The 25000-nt window shown below is 35.9% G+C and overlaps 1 protein-coding gene across 6 annotated transcripts in view; it reads right to left on the bottom strand.

Moving 5' to 3' along the window:
- Positions 1-25000, bottom strand: part of LOC135198536 (uncharacterized) — a 358282-nt gene that overhangs the window by 61918 nt on the left and 271364 nt on the right. For 4 of the 6 annotated variants that reach the window (XR_010310828.1, XM_064226200.1, XM_064226202.1 and 1 more), the window contains one exon: positions 5055-7052. The exons of the other annotated variants lie outside the window; for them this stretch is intronic. The gene's annotated coding sequence lies outside the window, so the exon portion shown is untranslated. Of the gene's footprint in view, positions 1-5054; positions 7053-25000 lie in introns of those variants that run through there. 6 annotated transcript variants of the gene reach the window in all.

Genomic DNA, 25000 nt, shown 5'->3' with positions numbered 1-25000 from the left:
AGATGATTTGTTTTTGTCTCACTTGCATCTATCAGCATTTTACGGAAGTCTGAATGGTCCATTTTTGTAATGGCTTTTCTTTGGCAGGAGAGGAGAGTTCATGAAATGCATGTTCTCGTAGGATGGGAAAAGGTGAAAATAGCACTTACTGATACATGCATGAATTGACAAAAATAGACTTTGCACATTTCGTATGAAGCAATTGGTGCATTTTGTTTCTGCTGAGAACTAACCTGTTATTTGAATCCCAAAAAACTGGATAAGGTGTAATAATGAAAAATATACAGTTTATTCCATAATATTCTATTTGCAACTAACAATCACAACGGAAATACATCTCTGTAATAGAATGAAAAATCACCAGTAAATATGACAAATATCCATATATGCTAATCTGTTGGATAATATATTAACTAAACAATGGGAGATTTGTAAAAGCAGAAGACACTGCTAATGAGCTACTTGTGGATGTATGATGAGGGAAGATATATATATATATATATATATATATATATATATATATATATATATATAGATATATATATATATATATATATATATATATATACATATATATATATATATATATATATATATATATATATATATGTGTGTGTGTATATGTGTTTTATGGAATTAGTAGTGTAGTTATTGTACCCGAATAAGAATGACATAATAAAGATTTAGGGCCAAGTGTTATATTTGATTCTCAATAACGTGATACAATCTTAAACACCTACAAGTGGTACAGTGAAATCGAGAAGAAAAAAAGAAATTCCTTTGTTTTCACATATTTTCCCAGTGATGGACAAAGAATTATATGAGATTTTTATCCGTGTTCTTTCTCATATTGATCACCGAGTTATGTAGAGCTACACAGAAGTACCTTCCAGGTTTGCTCTCTTAGAAACTGTTAGTATTTTTCGTGCTTTACATGTTACACACTTGACTGCAAATTCTTACCCTTTGGGAAGCACTGTGGCCATCTTATCCGTGAAGTAAATAAACCATCAAGAAACTTTGATTTCCCGAGGGAGTAAATATGAAATGCTCTGCATACAGAGTTTTGTAAACAGGTTATTTCTAAGATATTGAGATAACTTCCAATTATCATAGTCCCCCTTAATTATTTATTTTTCATTTTTCCTGTCATCAATAATAGAAAACGAAACTTGAGTTACAAACTTGACGTGAATCTGATTATAACCTTCTGTTTATTAAGCAAAATGACAGGAATGAGTTGGCAAATGGCATAAAAATGAAGAGAGAGAGAGAGAGAGAGAGAGAGAGAGAACACCGTCTTTCAGGCAAAGCCCTGGCAACGATCGTCTTTTGTATGGGAAATTACAGGGGCTGGAGCGATGTCAAGGCACTGTAGAATACGGGTGTGGCACTGTGCCACAAGGCAGTTATAGAATAGCATCACAGAGAAAAGGAGAGTCGGGGGAAGGTTGACCGAGAATAGTGGAAGTCTTTACAGGCTTCTTCAAGGAGACCTGCTGTACCGTCTCAGAATTGGGGGCGGTATATACTGATATGTAAATGGAGTGCCGGTTTTCAAGACTTTCAGCAGGCCTCTTGATCAGTCAGACATTTCACGGAAAATTTTCTATTGATTTTTGAGACACCAATAATAAGATGTCGTAAGATGGAGGTTTCTCGTTCTTGCCATCAATTTTTCCATCGCCGTTCTATGCAATAGAACTGAATTTTTTCAAAGAAAAAGAATATCAGAGCAAAACTGTAAGAGCTAAGAACAAATAATGGTACAAGTTGTAGCGTTCGTGGCATTTGGCTTATTAATATCGTTGTTTCTACACTAAGCTCCTCATAAAGGTAGTTGGTCATTTGGTGGCGTGTGTCGAATTATAGATGCTTCTCGTTTGCATACGGCAGGGAAATAAACACGGCTTTATCTATCAGAGGATCACCCAGGAAAAAATAAATCACAGCACGTAAGGAATACGTGTCTTGCAAAATACTTTGAATTAACGATGCATAATTTCCAACATAACAATGATCCTTTAATGCGTCCGCCATTACCTAACTTTGTGCTACAATTTCGCTGTGATATTCGATACATCAAGATTAATTTACTCGGAGGTGAGTAAAAATTTAACTCGCTAAGCCACTGAATTTCTATGGACAACAGCTGTCCATGCATGAATATAGTTGGATTACCATGCTGAGAAAATGTTACAATTATCTACAGCACGTAGCGATACCGGCATCGATTGCGACTACGTCGCCAACTCTGGCCCGGCACAAAACACAAATTTCACCCAAACGAACTTTGAAATACAGAAAATGTCTGAAGCACTTTTTTTCAATGCCGATTGTCCCCCCTCGCTGTTGACCCCATTCTGTTTAGTTTGAATTCTGCAGGAAATGTCGAAGTGGCCCTCCGGAAATTGTCGATGGCGTGCAGGAAAAGTCTGCGAGTTTATTTCACCGGGAGGGGAGGTGGGGAGCGGGGTGAGGGGGTTAAAGCGGGGGAAGGAGACGGTCGGAGTCTATTCTGCGCTAAGTATATATATATATATATATATATATATATATATATATATATATATATATATATATATATATATATATATTATGAAATGTTCGTAAATGCGTTCGACCCTGCTTCCGGCAAATGAATATTTGGAGCTCAATATAATTATTTTTTAAGACATTAGACAACTGAAATTCATTATTCAATACGATATGTTACCATACAGATAGATATCTGTACCAGTAGAACACAAATGTCTGCATAAATAAACGCAGGCTTACAACGCAAACATATATATATATATATATATATATATATATATATATATATAGATATATATAATATATACATATATATGTATATATATATACATATATATGTAGATAATATATAGATATATATATATACATATATATATATATATATATATATATATATATATATATACATATATATATATATATATATATATATATATATATATATATATATATATATATATATATATATATTGTTAAACTTGAAAGGGACGATTTGGAAGCTTCCCGATTCGTTACCAATAGAAGAGAGACAACACTGACTGGCCACGCCCACATTTGTTCTATCTTGAGAATGCCGCAGGGTCCCTCACTCAAAATTAGGTCGCGGAGCAATCTTGCCAGTGTCCTCTATCTTCCAAAGTCCATCGGACAGATTCAAGTTATTGTTTCAACTGTTTTCCTTTCGTATGAAAAACAATACTCTTCCTTTCGTATGAAAAAGGGCTCCTGGAAAACAGCGATGCCTTCTTTCTGAATCTTCTGAGCTCTGATATTCGGTTCAGCTAGCGTTAACATGAACTAAGTTAACGATAACGATGCAAATCATCAGTTCTTCAACCCACTCTTTGCCTGTGCCACAGTCACTTCAAGGTAATCTTCAGATTAACTCGAACTCCTTTTGTATCGAGTTTGTTCGTAGTCGTAGACATCCAGATGTTAACGCTCCTACATATTTAACCGGCGAAGAACTTTTGTTTATTAACCTCCTTTCTATTGACTTGTCTGCGCTTCGGCTTTCATTCTGTCGAAGTTCTTGATCGTATCCACGGAAATTATTCATCTCCTCTCCCTTTGTATCTATACATTGGAAGCCTATTATCAATTCGAAGTGAGGAACGGTGCTCAGAGTCAAGCCACGAATATGTGCAACAACCGCACTGGATACTTTATGTATACATTCTCAAACTCGCTAACGCTTTTGGTGGTCCATGAATAATGAGGTGAGTGCGTCAGGTGTATGAAAGGTTATTTATATACAAAATCTTTAGAGAAGTGTACTGCTTCTTCTGAATGTCGTTTGCAACTGATATTATGCCAAGCATACTTCATCTGATTTTCAGATCACGTGACCGTTGTATTTCCATAAGCAATTCTATATCGGAAAACTAATCATTCTTCAAATCTCTTTATAATGAAAGATTATCTGGAGAATTTTTGTATTCGAATGATTTTCACGTGCAGATGGACATTTGCGGAAATCGTCAGTCTCAAGATTACACGTTTTATTGACCGAGGATTAACTAGGCGTTCTGGAAATGGTCAGTCCGTGATTATCTGATTCACTGACTGAGGAGTTGCTGGGATTTGTAGAAAGGGTATAAATCTCCGGGTTGCATGATGTAACGGAGATTTACAGAATCCCCAAATCCCCTGTTATGTAGTACAATGACAGAGGAGCATTTGGTTCTTGTGGAAATTGCAAATTGAGGAGTGATTGGGATTGGATGAATTGGTAAATCCACGGATTACGCGGCTGACTCACTGACAGGTAAATAATGTTTTTTGGAAATTGCAAATCTCGGTTCGCTGCTTAAAGAGGAACTGGCATTGATGTGCATAGGAGAGTCAAGAATGACACAGTTCAGTAACTGTTTCTGTTCTGCTGTACAGCTTTCGAGTTCTCTTTCTGCTTCTGTGTTTTTTTTTTAATTATAATTTTTCCTCTCTGAAGCAGCTGAAGGTCGATCGCTTCCTTTTTTATTCCCGCCCCACCTTTCCTCTCGTTTATCTTGTTATTGTTTATTTTCGGGCGTGGGCTTAAAATGAACGTTCGGGTAACTCCTCTCTGCCCTCGAAACATCTGGACAATGGATTCGGATTCATCGGAGTGTCGCAAAATACTACAAAACGTATACACCACCACATGGGATTTGTTTAAATAAACGATACAGGGATTGGTCCAGGTACAGAGAATATTGCTGGATTTACCGGATCGACATAACATACTGTTGCATCGTAGGCAGGAGGACACCTAATCACAAAATGTAATTAGCAGTGTTAATGCACAAATTCAATACTCACCAGATGCTCGTGAAAGGCAAGGTGTCCTCCGAAGATGATACATGAAATCAATTCATGATAACGAACGGAAGACGAGGATAATGTTAGAGCTCCCGTAACAGGGATTAACTGTTGTCATCTGAATCAAGGAATGCAAATCCACTTGACGTTCAGCCTTGGCTGTCTGTGACATAATTAGTCATTGAGCTTATTAGATGCTGATTTCATCAGTTTGGAATATTGAGGAGATCCCTGGATATTGGTTGTTATTATGGAATAACTGTGGAATAATTTGACTTATGGAAACAAACAAAAAAGAAAAACGAATGAAATCTCTTGTTCGGATATATTTATGGTTACAGTTAATGCATGCAAACACGCAAGAAAAAATACACAACAATATGTTGGCGTTTCTACAGATTCCTATGTCGCACAGTCCAACACGCAAATACGTAGGTAGAGACACACACATGCGCGCGTGCACACACACACACACACACAGACTGTCACACAATCAGTCTTCCAGGACGTCGACCACAAAAGATGAAAAATAAGAGATTACAGCACGTAGACAAAGCTCTAATTAATATCTAATTCCATTCAACGCCCTGCATTCATAATAAAGTTGTTATTTCATTTTGGGAATAGCGATGAAAAGGTATTCTCTTCTCTTTCAGAGCAAATTAATCCGTTGTGAATAGCTGTTATCGCTGAAAAATAACATTAGGTTTGATGTAATTCGAAAATGTATTAGTGCCCTTTCTTTTAGCATCTGACACAGAGAAAAGAGCAAAACAGGGCAATTAACAGCAAAGTGTAATCTTTGCGTTAGAAAAAAAAGCAATTATAATGATAAATGAATGTTTTATACATCTACTAACGCAAATGTCTCGTCAAAAATGGTGACATATTTAAATAACTTCCAATAATTTTGTGACAGTTAAGCCTTCCTCTTTGAATAATGGTGCAGCCATAAGGTTTACAGATCAGGTTTCTTTTCAGTAAGGCTGCTAAACCGACATAATTTCTATGACTGTGGAGACATCAGTAATTAACTTAGGCTTCTTTCCGAGTCTTAGAGTCAAAGTCTTACAGTTGTCTATACACGCGGAAAAAAAACTGGATCCTGCTCAAAAGACGAAAGCGTAATTACACGAAATGTTTTCGGAAGTAGACTCGGAAAGTAATGGGTAATTACGCTTTGGTTACATTGTAGGTCTGCTGCTCATAATCAGGGGTCGCTTGTGAATAGCCGTACTACATACGGAGTCCCTGACTTCATGTGTAATTAAGGATCCAGTCGGTAAAATTAGATGTTTGCTGGCCACTGAAATTACTCCCTGCTGATTTGTTGATTTCTCTTGCAACTTCGTAAAGCTGATTACACGAGAGCGTCTCTCTTTTACCTATCCTTGTTTCTCTCTCTCTCTCTCTCTCTCTCTCTCTCTCTCTCTCTCTCTCTCTCTCTCTCTCTCTCTCTCTCTCTCTCTCTTCTTCTTCTTCTTCTTCTTCTTCTTCTTCTCATTCTTATGTAAGAATTCATTTGATAATTATGATAACCTTTGGCATAGTAACCGAAGTTCAAAATTAGGCGGCATTATAAATCTTTCGAAATAAGTTTCCTAAAACTTGGCGTTTCCAATCCACTATTGCAGCCATCATGTTTATATGAACTTTTCTATAAGAAATAATAGGTAGCTTCTCTCTTTTTTCGTTTCTTCAATTAGAAAATTCTAACTTGGCATGACGGATACAAGGCTAATATACACAGCTACTGACAACGAAAATGATAACCGAGGATCTCAATTAAAGTAGAAAAGAAAGGTAACAATACAGATGTTTAGCATATAGACACATTAAACTAATTCGGAAGAACTCATCTTGGCAACCGAACATCCTAAAAATTTATAACATTCGAATAATCTTTTTTAAGATGAAAAAAAAGAGTTGACTCAAATAACTTCAATTTCAGACAAGCACCTTACATAAGGAATAGTTGTTATTCATTAATTTAAATATTTATCAAGACAAATAATGGAAAGTTCACTAGTATTTTGAACATAAAAGACCATTTTTCAAATCACTAAACTTTTGGGTTTTAAAAATTTATGATATTAATAACTTGCAAAAGTTCTATATAGTTCTGCCACAGTTACTGTATAAAAGGCACAAATAAGTCACTGAAGAATATCCTTACAACGTTTCAATTTAATCTGCGCCTACCTTTGAAGGACCTGTTGGAAGAAGACAGTTTCTTAGAAGATTATAAATAAATAAACAAATAAAATACATGTTGCAGGAAATATACAGTTAGAATTTTAATACAGACGAGGCTTCGGCATCTTGAATTTCAATTTTGCCACTAATTATGATAAGTTTTCAAGTTACTTATAATACTTATGTTACTCCAGTTTTAGAAAGCAACGACCTCCTCTCTCTCTCTCTCTCTCTCTCTCTCTCTCTCTCTCTCTCTCTCTCTCTCCAATTTTGAGATTTTATGCGGAACTCTTTAATACCTGGTTGCACTGCAATTTACACAGTAAAATTTCGTAGCCTCCATCTCCTCTTTTTCTTCAGCCCGATAATATTCTTTCCTGTCTGAGGGTCTGTCAACAGTTTCCCATAATCTGTTCCATCTCCAATGGACGGCGCATCTTTTCACCTGCTTAAAAATGGCCCTAGCTCAATCACACTCCACTGTACGAGCAATAGTAGGATTGTGTGGGATTCTGCGATTGCAATGTTGTTAATTGTTATCTTATAGATGGTATATATATATATATATATATATATATATATATATATATATATATATAGATATAGATATATATGTACATAAATTTAGTTCCTTCTACTCACAAATATTAATTTTCAAGTACTGTTCTATATCAAATTCTCTTCATTTTTTGGATAACGTACACAATTACATTAACATAAGCGTATCTGCCCGGCCGTGAATCGAAACTGTGCTTGGTATAAGGGAAGAGGGTCAGCTAGTGTAGTTGTTTTTTATATATATATCATATATATATATATATATATATATATATATATATATAATATATATATATATATATAATATATGTGCTGCGTGCATGTGTGTGTGCGTAGTACTTGAATATCCGTGAGTCTGTGTGCGCAAGAGACTGGTAAAACTTCCAGGATGGGTTCAGTAGTTCAAGTATTCAACTGAATAAGATAGAATAACTGCTCCGAGTCTCGATGTGCTATTTAGGCTCCGTTTTTTTTTTCCCCTTCATTTTGAATTCCCTTTTATTTTGTCTCTTTCCCTACGGTGATTTACTTGGCGTCTCTCTTTCTCTAGCATCCAGTCATAAGCCTCTTAAGTACAGTCTGACCTGTTTTCTTGTTCTTTTGGTGGGGGGTTTTTACGTAAGAGTAGAAAGGCCTTGTGCGCTCAGTTTATTAGAATTTTTACTTTTTACCTAAGAAGAAAAACATTTATATTTCTTTTATTTCTTATATATTTATTTAGTTATTATTATTTTTAAAGAAATGGTGTTTTTCTATCTCGTTTAACGAGACGTGTGGCTTTAAGCGGATGTAATATGCTTTTCAAACTTTTGGTCAACAAATTTTGATGTTTGGTTTATCTCTGTAACATGATAAATTGTACGTTCATATATGATGATATAACCGTGGCAAGTTATTTCACTCCTTGCATAATAGACTGTATTATTGTCGCACATTTAAGGAATATATTCATATCTAACATCTTACATTTTGGAAAAAATTCCAGTTCCTTCTTTTGTAGTGTAAGATGAAACAAAATTCATCACACATGACGTCGTGCTTTAAAGGGGAAAAAAAAAATCTGCCCAGCGACAAACTGTAGGATTAGTGGATGTCACTGCGTCCTTATTTCAGGAAAAAAAGAAAGAAAAACTATACTCTTCCACTGGGAAATGAAGAACATACTTACGCACTTTGTTGTTCTTTGGGGAAATCACGGTTACTTTATATTTCGCCATATCTTGACGGAATTTCTCTCAAAGTCATCATTATGATCTCCCCTTAGATTATATCCGCTTCCTTCGGAGGCATTTTACTCAGAATTGACCCGAGATTAGAACGGCCGGGATTCCAGACGCTCTGTGCCCAAGACTGCTCAACATCTCTGGTATTCGCCAGCCGTGGAATTCAGAGGAGAAAATCTCCAACCATTTCATATGTATATATGTTACGCAGGTCGACTTTATTTTTTTTTTTTTTAGATTCATCTCCGGTAGATTAAGAGAGATTTGGTATGGTCAGTACTTGGGCTGGTGACCAACTTGGAACGTCTGACGTCGTTGGCAAGCTACTCCTCGAACACCCGAGTGGCTTGCAATTTCATCTCAAAGACGTTCGCTTATAAAGCTGGAAGGGCTGCAATTCCCGAAGTAGGTCTACTCGTTTTCAAGGATAAAGGCCTATACACACGCACACACACATATAAATACATACGTATACACATCATATATATATATATATGTATATATATATGTATATATATATATGTATATATATATATAGATATATATATACAAATATATATATATATATATATATATATATATATATATATATATATATATATATATATATATATATATATATATATATAGTAGGAATAAAACAGCAAACAGCCATCGTAGCATTTTAAATTTATTGGCCAAATTTTCGAGACCACATGTCTCATCATCAGGGCTGTAAAATACAAAGAATAAAAATTAGAAAAGACTCGGTTAAAAAAAACACTCAAAGTCTAAAAACAAGAAACTTGAATTCAAAACAAACAAAAACAAACTAAAACATTATTAAAAAACATTGAAAACCTAATACTGAAAAAACTTTTAAAATTGCTATATAAAAAAATTATGGTGTTAAAATGTATTGTACCTTACTCTATCTGAGCTAAGAACTGAGTGACATTCTCGGTTTTTCAGGAGGACGACGTCAACTTAGGCGATATATAAGATAGTGGAAGAGTTCTGGCTGTTTAGGGAAGGAACAAGCTGCTTGATAGTTAACGATTCCAGGATGGAGAGAGAGTGGTCATTGGGTGCTTGGGCGATAACGTTAAAGTCTTCATAAGAGAATGATGTCTTACATTTCTTACAGTGGTCTCTTTATTAGAAAATTCTTCAGTTTCTAATTGACATCTAGTTCGGTGACTAACTCCAAGATGAGAATCAACTCTGACTTTGAGCAATCTCTTAGTGGCTCCGATATATTTCCCAACTTTACATTTTGGGCAAGTGAAACAATAAACCACTAGAGACCGCATCAAGGCAGGAAGCCTATCCTTATGGTGAAATAATGACCCAATTGTCTTAGGATTTTTTTAACATAATCTGATGTCTAGAGCTGGAAATGTACTGCGAATTGAGTCTTGCAGTGTTTGTTTGAATTTCTTCGAATTTACAAAAGGAATGGAGGCACACATGAGCAATTTAGGGACATTAGGTATGGACTGACGGGGTTGAAATACATTATTCAAGAAACTATTTACATACTTGTTGAATAAGAAGGTACGAAGTTTTACAGCAATTGCTCTTTCAGTTTTAAATTAAATAGTATTTTCACACTGTTGCACCGTGCCTACATGTTATCTCTACCTGGTACCACTTTCACGAGGAAATTCTGTTTTTACAATAATTTTTCAAAAGTAATTCGTATCCATCCTTCTCATTCAATAAGTATGTAAATAGTTTCTTGAATAATATATTTCAACCCCGTCTCTCCATATCTAATGTCCCTAAATTGCTCATGTATGCCTCCATTCCTTTTGTACATTCGAAGAAATTCAAACAAACACTGCAAGACTCAATTCGCAGTACATTTCCAGCTCTAGACATCAGATTATGTTAAAAAAATCCTAAGACAATTGGGTCATTATTTCACCATAAGGATAAGGCTTTCCTGCCGTTGATGCGGTCTCTAGTGGTTTATTGTTTCACTTGCCCAAAATGTAAAGTTGGGAAATATATCGGAGCCACTAAGAGATTGCTCAAAGTCAGAGTTGATTCTCATCTTGGAGTTAGTCACCGAACTAGATGTCAATTAAAAACTAAAGAATTTTCTAATATAAGAGACCACTGTAAGAAATGCAAGACATCATTCTCTTATGAAGACTTTAACGTTATCGCCCAAGCACCCAATGACCACTCTCTCTCCATCCTGGAATCGTTAACTATTAAGCAGCTTGTTCCTTCCCTAAACAGCCAGAACTCTTCCACTATCTTCTATATCGCCTAAGTTGACGTCGTCCTCCTGAAAAACCGAGAATGTCACTCATTTCTTAGCTCAGATAGAGTAAGATACAATACATTTTAACACCATAATTTTTTATATGTACAATTTTAAGTTTTTTCAGTATTAGGTTTTCAATGTTTTTTAATAATGTTTTAGTTTGTTTTTGTTTGTTTTGAATTCAAGTTTCTTGTTTTTAGACTTTGAGTGTTTTTTAAACTGAGTCTTTTAATTTTTATTCTTTGTATTTTACAGCCCTGATGATGAGACATGTGGTCTCGAAAATTTGGCCAATAAATTTAAAATGCTACGATGGCTGTTTGCTGTTTTATTCCTACTGAATCTGCGGCGTTCTAGAATGCCCCAATCTTCCAGTATATATATAGATATATATATATATATATATATATATATATATATATATATATATATCCAAAAAAAGATATATATATGTATATACATACCCAAAAAAGATATATATATATATATATATATATATATATATATATATATATATCCAAAAAAGAACAAAAAATTCAAGAAGTTAAGAGGGCATTATGGCTATTACAATTGCATATGTATATGATAAAAAAGTTACCAGTAGATTCTATATAGATATTATATATATATATATATATATATATAATATATAGAATCTATATATTTATATATATATATATATATATATATATATATAGAATCTATATATAGTATATATATATATATCTATATATATATATATATATATATATATATATATATAGAATCTACCGGTCACTTTTTTACCATATACATATGCAATTGTAATAGCCATAATGCCCTCTTAACTTCTTGAATATTTTGCTCTTTTTTTGGATACGCTTGTCGCTACAAAGCCTGAGGATCCAAGTGCAAAGAAATTTGAAGAAATTGTGATGTCCGGTCCTGGGAAATGAACCCAGGTCCAATAATCACAAAGAGGTCACGTTGCCGACCGGACATCACAATTTCTTCTTCAAATTTCAAATATATATATATACATATATATATATATATATATATATATATATATATATATATATATATACATAATTTACCCATGTATGGCTATTTAAGATTCGAGCCCCTCCCTCTGCTTCCAAAAGATTATGCGGTAGATTTTGAGTCGAGGGACAATGACTATTTAAACCGGCAACTTCTAACATCCTTATCGCCAACGACTATACGTTTAAAATTCCAATCTGCTTAAAAGGCTGGGACTCGTTTAGGGTAGCGACGAAAAAACAAAAAAAATCCTCGGGAAAATCTGCTTCGCCATAAAATGCCGAAAGATTTTGCGATCTGGAAGTCCTTGCTGGTAATGACGGGAAAAAATCATCCTGAAGGGCAAGTGAAGATGAGGGGGAGAGAAATATAAGACCTCTTCATTATCAATGGCGAGGGGGCGTGGAAAAGGCAGGACGAAAAGTATACAGTGGTAGTAATCCTTCCATGAAATGAGAGATCTTTCCTACGCTTCTTTTCCCTGGAAGAAAGGAGGGGACAATACAACCCTTAAAGGAGTAAATCTACTGAAACGCATTATTTTGTCCTCATTTAGATTTATTCAGCTGTTTCTGAAATACATTCTGTTGATGAAGGGCTGAGGTGAAAACTAGAGTTTTAGGGGAATTGGAGTTCAAATGTTATTCACTTGATAAGGGACAAGCGTGCAGCAGCTCGAGGGGGAATATTTGATCTGTATAAGTATTCCAGGAAAAAAGTCTGTAAAATCTCTCTCTCTCTCTCTCTCTCTCTCTCTCTCTCTCTCTCTCTCTCTCTCAAAAGCAAATACACGCATGACAATAAGCAACTACTGACTCAATCCTTCATTTCAGTTATGCGTTTTTTGGATCACTCGTATGACGTAAAAGTTACCGCACTGAAAGTTACCACTCTGGAAAAAAAGAAAAAAAAAAAGAGTGGAGGCTGTTACTATGCCGCTAAGCCGCCTCAACTTTAATTTTATCAGGACGTCATATGAACCTCAGCCCACGGTGCCATGCAAACTTTCAAGGAGATGTAATGGCACTCCAGATTTCTCGACGTCCACAAACAGAGAGAGCGTTAAGAAACCTGGGTCGTGTTAAGAACGACACATGGGTTGCTAGCAGAGAAATTAAAACTAGTATAAAAAATTATTTGCATATAAATTTGAATAAATATTTATATATATCTATGTGTATATATACACATGCATATTCAGTATGTATACATGTACACACACATATGTATATATATACACAGAAACACACACATATATATATGTATATATACACACACACAACTGAATCACCAAAAAATGGAACGTGATGAATATATAGACGAAGACAAATTTCACGACGGAAAGAGAAACGATAGAGTTCTGCAAAGGCCTCTCGACTTCTTGTCCTTTACTTAGCTAAGTGAAGGACAAGACGTCGAAAGGCCTTGCAGAACTCCATCGTTTTTCTTTCCCTCGAAGAATTTGTCTTTACACAGACACACACACACACACACACACATATATATATATATATAATATATATATGTAACTGGGGGATTCTTCCACCCATTATTCATAAGGTAAGCGTGACACGAAACGGAAGGCAACCACACACAACATTACACACACAGCCTCTCTCTCTCTCTCTCTCTCTCTCTCCAAGGAATCTCTCTCTCTCTCTCCACCTCTTTCTCTCCATTCTAACAGGTAATGAAAATGAGAGAGTTGCATCATAACATTAACGTTTATTAACAACTAATAAATAAATCAATCAACCAAGTAATCCAGTCGGACAGACTAACTCAAAAACAGTACAATGTCTAGTCACCAAAAAAATTCTACACCCCTCTGGGAATTCTTTGTCCCCCCGCATTCCAGATCCGTCTGTTTCAAAGATACAGAACACATCCCGGTAAGTACACACACAAGTTTAAAGACAAAGTTAATAAAATGGAACATCTTACAAGATATTAAACAAGCCATCCCTTTGGCTAAAGCACTTCAACACTTACCCAGACAACCGGACAATAAACACTATTAATAAAAAACTCCCTCGGCGAATGCCACGGCATCTTGCCTGTGACTTGAAGCCCTCTGTCAAAATCCCTCCCATAGGCTTGGGTATAACACTTTTAACAGAAAGAGGCGCACACGCACATACGAACACACAGTTCGATAGCGCCTCACGGTTCTAGCTGCATCCAGTTTCGCAAAGGCACTTTGAGAAGAGTTCATAAAACTGTCGTGCATTGACTTGTCGAACTAATCATTTTTATCTCACGCCACCCCTAGAAACTCATTGTTCAGCTACTCTCAGGTCGTCACCTCTACACTGTTCTCCACATTCCATAGGTCACAGGGAACGCATGGATAATATATTATTAATCAAAAACCCTAGGCCTTACAGATAGCTCGGCCACCTAGTGTGCTAGCCCCCGCCTAGCAAAATTGCTTATAACACAAAACACTGGCCGGCTTAAAATAAAATATAAGTAAAACTGCACGTCTCTGGCATTATAAAATAAAGTCTTATCACGCTTTAATCTCCCAATAACACAAGACGCATTTTCTCTCATATTTTCTGCATTAGGATTCTTGAATATCCCTCTTCGCTTGTCTGCAAGTAGCTGCACAGACAGTAGACTGTAGCTAACTGTAGGAAGACGGAATGCCTCCCTCATCGTAGAAGACTTCTCACGGCTTCTGCAGATCCCCAAAAAACACGCTGTAGAATTCTCTCGCGATCACCCACGTGGAAATTCTTGTAAACACCCTGGGCAACATGGCAGCAACCTCTCTTCACGGCTGGTGGACGTCTTGCTGGTGTCGGGGAACGACTTTTTCCTTTGGGTGTGTGTTAGTATGTCAGTCAAGTCACTGGTCAATCTAAGAAAATTAACCCAGACATACTACTTCTATCAAACAATGATCTCAAAAAGTCAGAAATACTAACTGAACGTCTCCCAATTAACTCCCTTAATATGACTACTAAATCATAAGTCATTATCGCAACTCTCTAAGAAAAAAAAAACATCCAGTTCTCCAACTCAATTCTCCAAACTCACACATCAGCACACACACAACTCAGAAATCACAGCAACTCCACGGAATTCTGCACTCACATTTCAAACTCGAATGTGCTCATAAGAGAAAAAAAGAAGAAAAAAAAACATCGTAATGAACTCAAGGAAAAAAAAAGAATCTCGTAACACCCAGACCCAAAAATGTTCTCTCAAACTCTGATATCTGAACAACCCACAAAATCAGTAAAAATCTCCAACTTTTAACAGCAAAAACCCCTTTAATGCTCAATAATTAATCACAATGAGACTTAATGTCAAACTCCCATTACTTAAGTAACAACCCCAGAAAAATCACATCTCCCGGTAAAATCAAATCTCCCGTCCAAAAACGAAATGCTACTTAAAACTCAATCCCCCAAATTACATCTCTCACAGGAAAAGGAAGAAAAATAATAAAAAAAGAAGGATAATCACAAGAAGATTTCCCCAATCACAAAATACATAATACATGTATAATATGCATAACTCCCACGTTTTCCCCAAGAAATGCTCCATGTAAAGCCCCGGAATTTGCCAGAAAGCAAACTCTCACACATGCGCTTTCGTGAAATGCTATTGTCAACATTTCCAGATATTGCGAAAATTCTGATCTATCACCATCAGAGGAAAAAGGTCAGCACACGGCTCATCACATCGCTTGTCAGCAGAAAAATCGCCTGCAGACGCATGTTCAAACAACAGCACAAAAATTGTCTAGTCAGACACATAAGTTTGGAAACTCATGATTCTCAAAAAAACGTATAACTGACACATTTCACAGAATTAACTCCAGGATATGACTAATGTGTTCAAGCATTTGTCTCAAATTATATTTCTCCAAAAATAACACACTTGTGAACATAAAAAATGCACACATTTCCAAATGACTCGTAACGCAGTATCGCCATTCGCCTCTAAATAGTCACGAAACCAAAAAAGAGAACCACAGAAATCTTCTCTTGTCTCGAAAAAAACTCCCATAACCACAAAAAAAAGGTCACCCGCCAAAGATTAATTCCAACTCCACACATAATTATGTGACACCATATTAATAATAACACCACTCCGGTTATAAAAATATTTCCTCCATTTGGTTAATAACCAACCCCCTTATATTATTCTCTCTTATTTATCCAATAGCCACATGTCAATAAAAAAAACACCACTCCAAGAATAGAGAATAATCACCTCTATTTCGGCAAATACAAAATATTTACCTCTATTTCCCCAATAACTCCAAGTGGAACAAAACAAGGCTCCAAAAATAATATATCTCCAAAAAATGTGCACTCAAGGCATCTAACTCACATACTCACAAATATTGCCCCATAATCTCCAAATATGTGTCTCCATTTGCAACAAAGATGGCTGCAAAATAATTGAACTAAACATAGCTCATACCACTATTGGCAAATATCAAAAATGGCCAAAAATATATCTCCCATATATTATATCTCAAATTATAACTCCAAAATAATATATACCTCCAATTATCTCTCCAAAATAATATATCTCAATTATAACTCAATTCTAACTCCAATTCTCCAGAGAATAACTGAATGTTATAGTAAAAACTATAAAAACTCTCTCCGTTTAGCATAATTGCTAAAAAAAAAAGGGCAAAACTCGGCAAATAAAACTGTCTAGAAAATTCTAGAAAAAATCACTCATGTGCCACAAGTCATTATAACAGAACTCCCAACTCACAGTGTCTTAGCCAAGACTTCTCCATATGCACTACGACATAGGCCACTAGAAAACTTAACCAAGTTTCCTTTCTCTCACAAAGTTGTCACAAATACAACGAAGGTATTGTGCAAGAAAACTCACAATTTCTGGAACACAAATATCCAGAGAAAAAAATGTAGTGCCATTACGTATGCATTCAAAACGTGCAAGAATTCTCCCATATATTTCTCTATAGCATCAAATAGCTAAAACACGAACACGTTCCCGAACAAAGACTCTAAGTCATGAACTGAGATAATATTCACACTAACTGGAGAGAAAAAATATATTCAAATTCACCCATGGTAAAGAAAACTTGTGTCAGCGATGGCTAACTTCCAAAAAAGGAGAAAAGAAAAATCAACGGCACCATTAACTATCTCCCGTAACTCACCAGATGTCAAGCAATTATCTGCTGAACAATGTGTTGTTAGTTCCTCCCAAATTCAAAAAAAGATTTCACCTCCCTTGATAGCATTAAAACGCCCACGTATTAGTATAAAAAGAATCAGTATCAGAAATATCATTATCACAAAAATCACCAAAAAAAATTGCTATCATCAAAATCATCAGTATCAGTACAAAAAATATCACCAATGTTAATGCTTGTCCCTTTTCCAAAAATTCAGCACAAAATTCAGCGAGATTCAACACAATTCACCAAGATTCAGTCAGATTCATCAAGATTCAGCAAAACTCATCCCTGTGAATCACTGAAATATTCTCCAAAGTTACAAAACTCAACAAATAACTAAGACAAGACTTCTCCCATTAATTCATTGTAATAATTCTCCTTGAATAATTATCTGTAATAATTATAGAACAATCTCCCATGAAATATCTCAAATCTCTCGTAAATTATGTCTCCCGTAATGATAATTATACTTAAGCAAACCTCCCGTGACACATCTCAAGTATAATAATTATTAATAATAACAATAATAATAACTCTCCATAGCAATAATTCTCTTGCAAAGATCTCAAGTAAGGGTGAAATTCAAATAGCATACACTAGTATTGCTGAATCCTATGACATACAATTTCTCCAGCATACACCATGACATAACACCATTGCAACACAACACAAATACAACACCAATCATCGGCATTTCAAAGTAATTTCTCCAACACAATAAAAAAAATAATCTGTGTATCCCTCTTATATTTGTGTCTTTCAAGGCACAAAGAAACATATAACACATCCCGTGCATGTTAACTACTTTTCCCCTCATTCACGGAAAAGGAAAATCTCTTTTTATTTCCTTTTCTCTTCCTCCAAGAAAGAAAAAAAAATATCTCTTTCCTAAAAAAAAGACTCTACGGGCGTTTCACTTCATCAACTAATCAATCAGCTGATATCTTAGCATCCAATGTCAAGGCCAGACTTGTCTTCAACAGCCCGACAAAGAAAAAAAAAGAAAGGGGGAGTTCACCCACACTGAGAAAAAAAAAAATTTCTCCCCCCCATGAGAACAACCCCTCAGTCAAGCAGCAGAACAGCCCGAGGTATACACCAGTGGTACCCTCCATGCAACTATCCCCCCGAGGGATGCCAATACCCTCGCAATGCAACGCGCTTCTCTGCAGAAATGTGCTGAGCCCGTAAAATTGTGGCCACTCTTGTCTCCTAAGCCAAGTATGCTTATCTAAGCACAGTTCACATGCATAGCAAAATACACCCCTATGTTTTGAACAAAGACGAATGCATACGTCTATTATAAACACGTGCAAATAAAGAAAATACGTCACCATGGGGCAAAGACAAGAAAAATTGTTGACCTCTTGAACCAATCCCATAACCCTGAAATATTTAAACAAAAACCCTCTCCCTTTGATAAACAATAGTTTTTTAATACTCACCACTCCATAATGGGAACAAAAGGAACTCGAAATTCTCGTAAAACACGTAAATCTCGTCGGCACAATACAAACGCGATCGGTGAAAACGCACCTAGCAACCGTCACTCATGAACTAGACTGAGTTGCTTGTCTCACGGCTCACGCCCTGAAGAATCTCGGTACGAGCAAATTTGATGACCCTAATAGAAATTTTCTTTCCTCATCCCCCCATCCCACGGATGGATATTTTCTCTACCCCTTTTTCACTTAGCAACTGAGATCTAACAATTTAACAATTTTCCACAATCCCACAAAACTTTGTCGTTCGAAAACTATCGCTAAGCCATAACCCCTTTTATTTTCTAACTGGCCACCCATCTCTACATTGGCGTTCCTAGGCATAGAAAAGAAAGAAAACTTTTATACCCCCTCTTAACCGCTTGCCACCACTGTAACTGGGGGATTCTTCCCCCCATTATTCATAAGGTAAGCGTGACACGAAACGGAAGGCAACCACACACAACATTACACACACAGCCTCTCTCTCTCTCTCTCTCTCTCCAAGGAATCTCTCTCTCTCTCTCCACCTCTTTCTCTCCATTCTAACAGGTAATGAAAATGAGAGAGTTGCATCATAACATTAACGTTTATTAACAACTAATAAATAAATCAATCAACCAAGTAATCCAGTCGGACAGACTAACTCAAAAACAGTACAATGTCTAGTCACCAAAAAAAGTCTACACCCCTCTGGGAATTCTTTGTCCCCCCGCATTCCAGATCCGTTCTAACGTTTTTTTTCAAAAAGAATAACAGAACACATCCCGGTAAAAAGTACACACACAAATTTAAAGAAAGACAAAGTTAATAAAATGGAACATCTTACAAGATATCAAACAAGCATCCTTTGGCTCTAAAGCACTTCAACACTTACCCAGACAACCAGACACTAAACACTATTAATAAAAAACTCCCCCGGCGAACGCCACGGCATCTTGCCTATGACTTGAAGCCCTCTGTCAAAATCCCTCCCATAGGCTTGGGTATAACACTTTTAACAGAAAGAGGCGCACACGCACATACGAACACACAGTTCGATAGCGCCTCACGGTTCTAGCTGCATCCAGTTTCGCAAAGGCACTTTGAGAAGAGTTCATAAAACTGTCGTGCATTGACTTGTCAAACTAATCATTTTTATCTCACGCCACCCCTAGAAACTCATTGTTCAGCTACTCTCAGGTCGTCACCTCTACACTGTTCTCCACATTCCATAGGTCACAGGAAATGCATGGATAATATATTATTAATAAAAAGCCCTAGGCCATACATATATATTTATATATATATATATATATATATATATATATATATATATATATATATATATATATATATATATATATATATGTTCATTGTCCGTTTATATTAAAATGAATATTTCAGGATTAATGCTCATATTACAATAAAAGTATTGGAAAATTCAGTCGTTTATCTTATTTTCGCTTATTTTAACAAAATTTATCAGAATTTACCGCGACGATTGGCCATTATATTCGCCGGTGTAATAATAATAATAATAATAATAATAATAATAATAATAATAATAATAATGAAATAATGGGCATAATACAGACCACCAGTATCACAGAAACAAATAACTTGACATATGCAGGAGCAAGATTAGTAGCAGAACTGATGGGGATTCGAACACCAACACCACCAGCACAACCAACCCAACAGAAACCAAAACAGCAACCTCCTTGGAAAAGGCGCCTGGAAAAGCAAATCATGGTGATGAGATCTGACTTGAGTAAACTGAAAGAGATGGCAGAAAAAGGCTAAGAAGCAAGAAAACAAGGGAGGAACTCAACGAGAAATACAAAGTACAAGAGAGGGGACTAAACAGCACCATAGAAGATGTAAAACAGAGGCTTAAGGCCAAAGCACATAAGATCCAACGGTACATGAAACAGGAATAAGGGATACCAACAGAACAAACTATTCGGAACCAACCAGAAAAAGCTATAACAGCCAACTAAGAGGGGAAGACAACCACACAGAAATTCCTGAAGCCGAACCAAGTAAGAGACTCTGGGAAAACATATGGAGCAATCCGGTATCACACAACAAACATGCAACATGGCTCCAGGAAGTCAAGGAAGAAGAAACAGGGAGAATAAAACAAAGATTCACAGACATCACAACAGACACAGTCAGACACCAACTAAAGAAAATGCCAAACTGGAAAGCCCCAGGTCCCGATGAAGTCCATGGATACTGGCTCAAAAACTTCAGGCCCTACACCCACGAATAGCAGAAAACAACTCCAGCATTGTATCTCAAATCACCAAGCACCCAAATGGATGACCACAGGAAGAACATCCTTAGTACAAAAAGACGAGAGTAAGGGAAATATAGCCGGTAACTACAGGCCTATCACCTGCCTACCAATAATGTGGAAGTTACTAACAGGTATTATCAGTGAAAGGCTATACAACTACCTAGAGGAGACAAACACCATCCCCCACCAACAGAAAGGCTGCAGAAGGAAGTGTAGGGGCCCAAAAGACCAGCTCCTGATAGACAAAATGGTAATGAAGAACAGTAGGAGAAGGAAAACCAACCTAAGCATGGCATGGATAGACTATAAGAAAGCCTTCGACATGATACCACACACATGGATAATAGAATGCCTGAAAATATATGGGGCAGAGGAAAATACCATCAGCTTCCTCAAAAATACAATGCGCAACTGGAATACAATACTTACAAGCTCTGGAATAAGACTAGCGAGGTTAATATCAGGAGAGGGATCTTCCAGGGCGACTCACTGTCCCCACTACTCTTCGTAGTAGCCATGATTCCCATGACAAAAGTACAACAGAAGATGGATGCCGGGTACCAACTCAAGAAAAGAGGCAACAGAATCAACCATCTGATGTTCATGGACGACATCAAGCTGTATGGTAAGAGCATCAAGGAAATAGATACCCTAATCCAGACTGTAAGGATTGTATCTGGGGACATCAGGATGGAGTTTGGAATAGAAAAATGCGCCTTAGTCAACATACAAAAAGGCAATGTAACGAGAACTGAAGGGATAAAGCTACCAGATGGGAGCAACATCAAACACATAGATGAGACAGGATACAAATACCTGGGAATAATGGAAGGAGGAGATATAAAACACCAAGAGATGAAGGACACGATCAGGAAAGAATATATGCAGAGACTCAAGGCGATACTCAAGTCAAAACTCAACGCCGGAAATATGATAAAAGCCATAAAACACATGGGCAGTGCCAGTAATCAGATACAGCGCAGGAATAGTCGAATGGACGAAGGCAGAACTCCGCAGCATAGATCAGAAAACCAGGAAACATATGACAATACACAAAGCACTACACCCAAGAGCAAATACGGACAGACTATACATAACACGAAAGGAAGGAGGGAGAGGACTACTAAGTATAGAGGACTGCGTTAACATCGAAAACAGAGCACTGGGGCAATATCTAAAAACCAGTGAAGACGAGTGGCTAAAGAGTGCATGGGAAGAAGGACTAATAAAAGTAGACGAAGACCCAGAAATATACAGAGACAGGAGAAAGACAGAAAGAACAGAGGACTGGCACAACAAACCAATGCACGGACAATACATGAGACAGACTAAAGAACTAGCTAGCGATGACAATTGGCAATGGCTACAGAGGGGAGAGCTAAAGAAGGAAACTGAAGGAATGATAACAGCGGCACAAGATCAGGCCCTAAGAACCAGATATGTTCAAAGTACGATAGACGGAAATAACATCTCTCCCATATGTAGGAAGTGCAATACGAAAAATGAAACCATAAACCACATAGCAAGTGAATGCCCGGCACTTGCACAGAACCAGTACAAAAAGAGGCATGATTCAGTGGCAAAAGCCCTCCACTGGAGCCTGTGCAAGAAACATCAGCTATTTTGCAGTAATAAGTGGTACGAGCACCAACCTGAGGGAGTGATAGAAAACGATCAGGCAAAGATCCTCTGGGACTATGGTATCAGAACGGATAGGGTGATACGTGCAAACAGACCAGACGTGACGTTGATTGACAAAGTCAAGAAGAAAGTATCACTCATTGATGTCGCAATACCATGGGACACCAGAGTTGAAGAGAAAGAGAGGGGAAAAAATGGATAAGTATCAAGATCTGAAAATAGAAATAAGAAGGATAGGGATATGCCAGTGGAAATCGTACCCATAATCATAGGAGCACTAGGCACGATCCCAAGATCCCTGAAAAGGAATCTAGAAAAACTAGAGGCTGAAGTAGCTCCAGGACTCATGCAGAAGAGTGTGATCCTAGAAACGGCACACATAGTAAGAAGATTAGTGATGGACTCCTAAGGAGGCAGGATGCAACCCCGGAACCCCAACACAATATAAATACCACCCAGTCGAATTGGAGGACTGTGATAGAGCAAAAAAAAAAAATAATAATAATAATAATAATGACATGAGGTATCGACACTTTAGGTTATCCCTGATTTTGTAGATTTTTTTATGTCTAATCTGATAGAATATATATATATATATATATATATATATATATATATATACATATATATATATATATATATATATATATATATATATATAAATATATATATATATATATATATATAATACACATACACACACACACACACACACACACACACACACACATATATATTTATATATATATATATATATATATATAATATATATATATTATATATTATATATATATATACTATATATATATATATATATATTATATATTGTGCCAAGTATCTGGTTACTACACTTACCAATCATTAATTGTTATCTTACAACAGCCAGACACCTGAACCTTCATCACAAGTACTAAACGACTGAACACTCTAAAGGCAACAGTGATCGCTTAAACAACTTACCAGTATTGCAGAAAATCAGACTAAGTTCATTAAAACAGGTGTGAGGTAATCTTGTAAGTAATTAAATTAATTAAAGGGCATCACTCCATCAATAACCTTAAGAGTCTAAGTATTTCCCTGATTTCAGAAGTCTAAGTACTTCCCTGGTTCTAACTCACTTCAAGTAAATTGAAGGAAAACAGCTCAATTACCACTCTATGTTTCTACCTAAGCATATCATATTTATACTGGTGAAAAAGAAAACGCTTATAAAAAATTTTAGATACAAAAATTTATTATGAAACTCTAAATTTATAAGTGAAATTCACAATATCAGGGAAATTACTATTACTTAAAAACAAAACAAAGTTTAATTAATTCTTGAATTAATTAAGTAAAATTAAATCAAAATTAATTTATCACTAAATTCAAGAAAATTAATTTATCACTAAATTCATGACAATTAATTCAATCAAAATTCAGAAGTGTTAGGTAATAATTAAAATTTGGAAATTACTTCACAAGTGCTAAATAACAATGAAACTTGAAAAGAATTCTAAGTAAATGTAAATTAATTTACAAGTGTTAAATTCAATTAAATGTGCAATGATTAACTAATGAAAACAACTAAGTTAATTAAATTGTAAATGCAAATGAAAACACAGAAGAATGTGGAAAATACCAAAATTATAAAAAGCACCAATCACACAGAATATAAGATAAAAACACACACTTCAATAAAAAAAAAAATAGATAAATGCACACAGAAGAAAATCACTTCAATGAGAAAAATGTATAAATGCACAAAAAAAAAATCACTTCAAATGAAACAAACACAAAACAAAAATTTGCAAGGTGTAAAAATTTAAACCAGTTTCATGAAACACTGTAACTATTGGTTCTCCAAACCATTGTAACTATTAGTTCTCTAAACCATTGTAGCTATTAGTTCTCTAAACCATTGTAACTATTAGTTCTCTAAACCATTGTAACTATTAGTTGCAACTAATAAAAACTGTATAACATTATCTTGGTACCAATTTTCTTTCTGCTGCAGCTTGTCCCACAATTTCACCACACAAAATTTCTCAAATGAAAATAAAAGGCGCCATTACACACTTGTACAATGTTTGTTCAGATTCCACAAAACGCACTAAATAATACTAAATAACTCTAAGAAATATCAAATCTGAAATTTACGAGCAACCATTCAGTAAGTATAAAATCTTTACGTTAATATGAACTCAAAAGATGCGTGAGAGAGAGAGAGAGAGAGAGAGAGAGGAAGATCTGAACGTCAGGGATTCAAAGTCTGTAAGAAACGCTTTCGCTCTCTCCTTGTATGGGCAACTTCAGGAGACTGACGGGCTCAAA

This window comes from Macrobrachium nipponense, chromosome 22 (assembly GCF_015104395.2).
Source record: "Macrobrachium nipponense isolate FS-2020 chromosome 22, ASM1510439v2, whole genome shotgun sequence".
NCBI classification, from domain to species: Eukaryota; Metazoa; Arthropoda; class Malacostraca; order Decapoda; family Palaemonidae; genus Macrobrachium; species Macrobrachium nipponense.
This window is presented reverse-complemented; position numbering and strand designations above follow the sequence as displayed.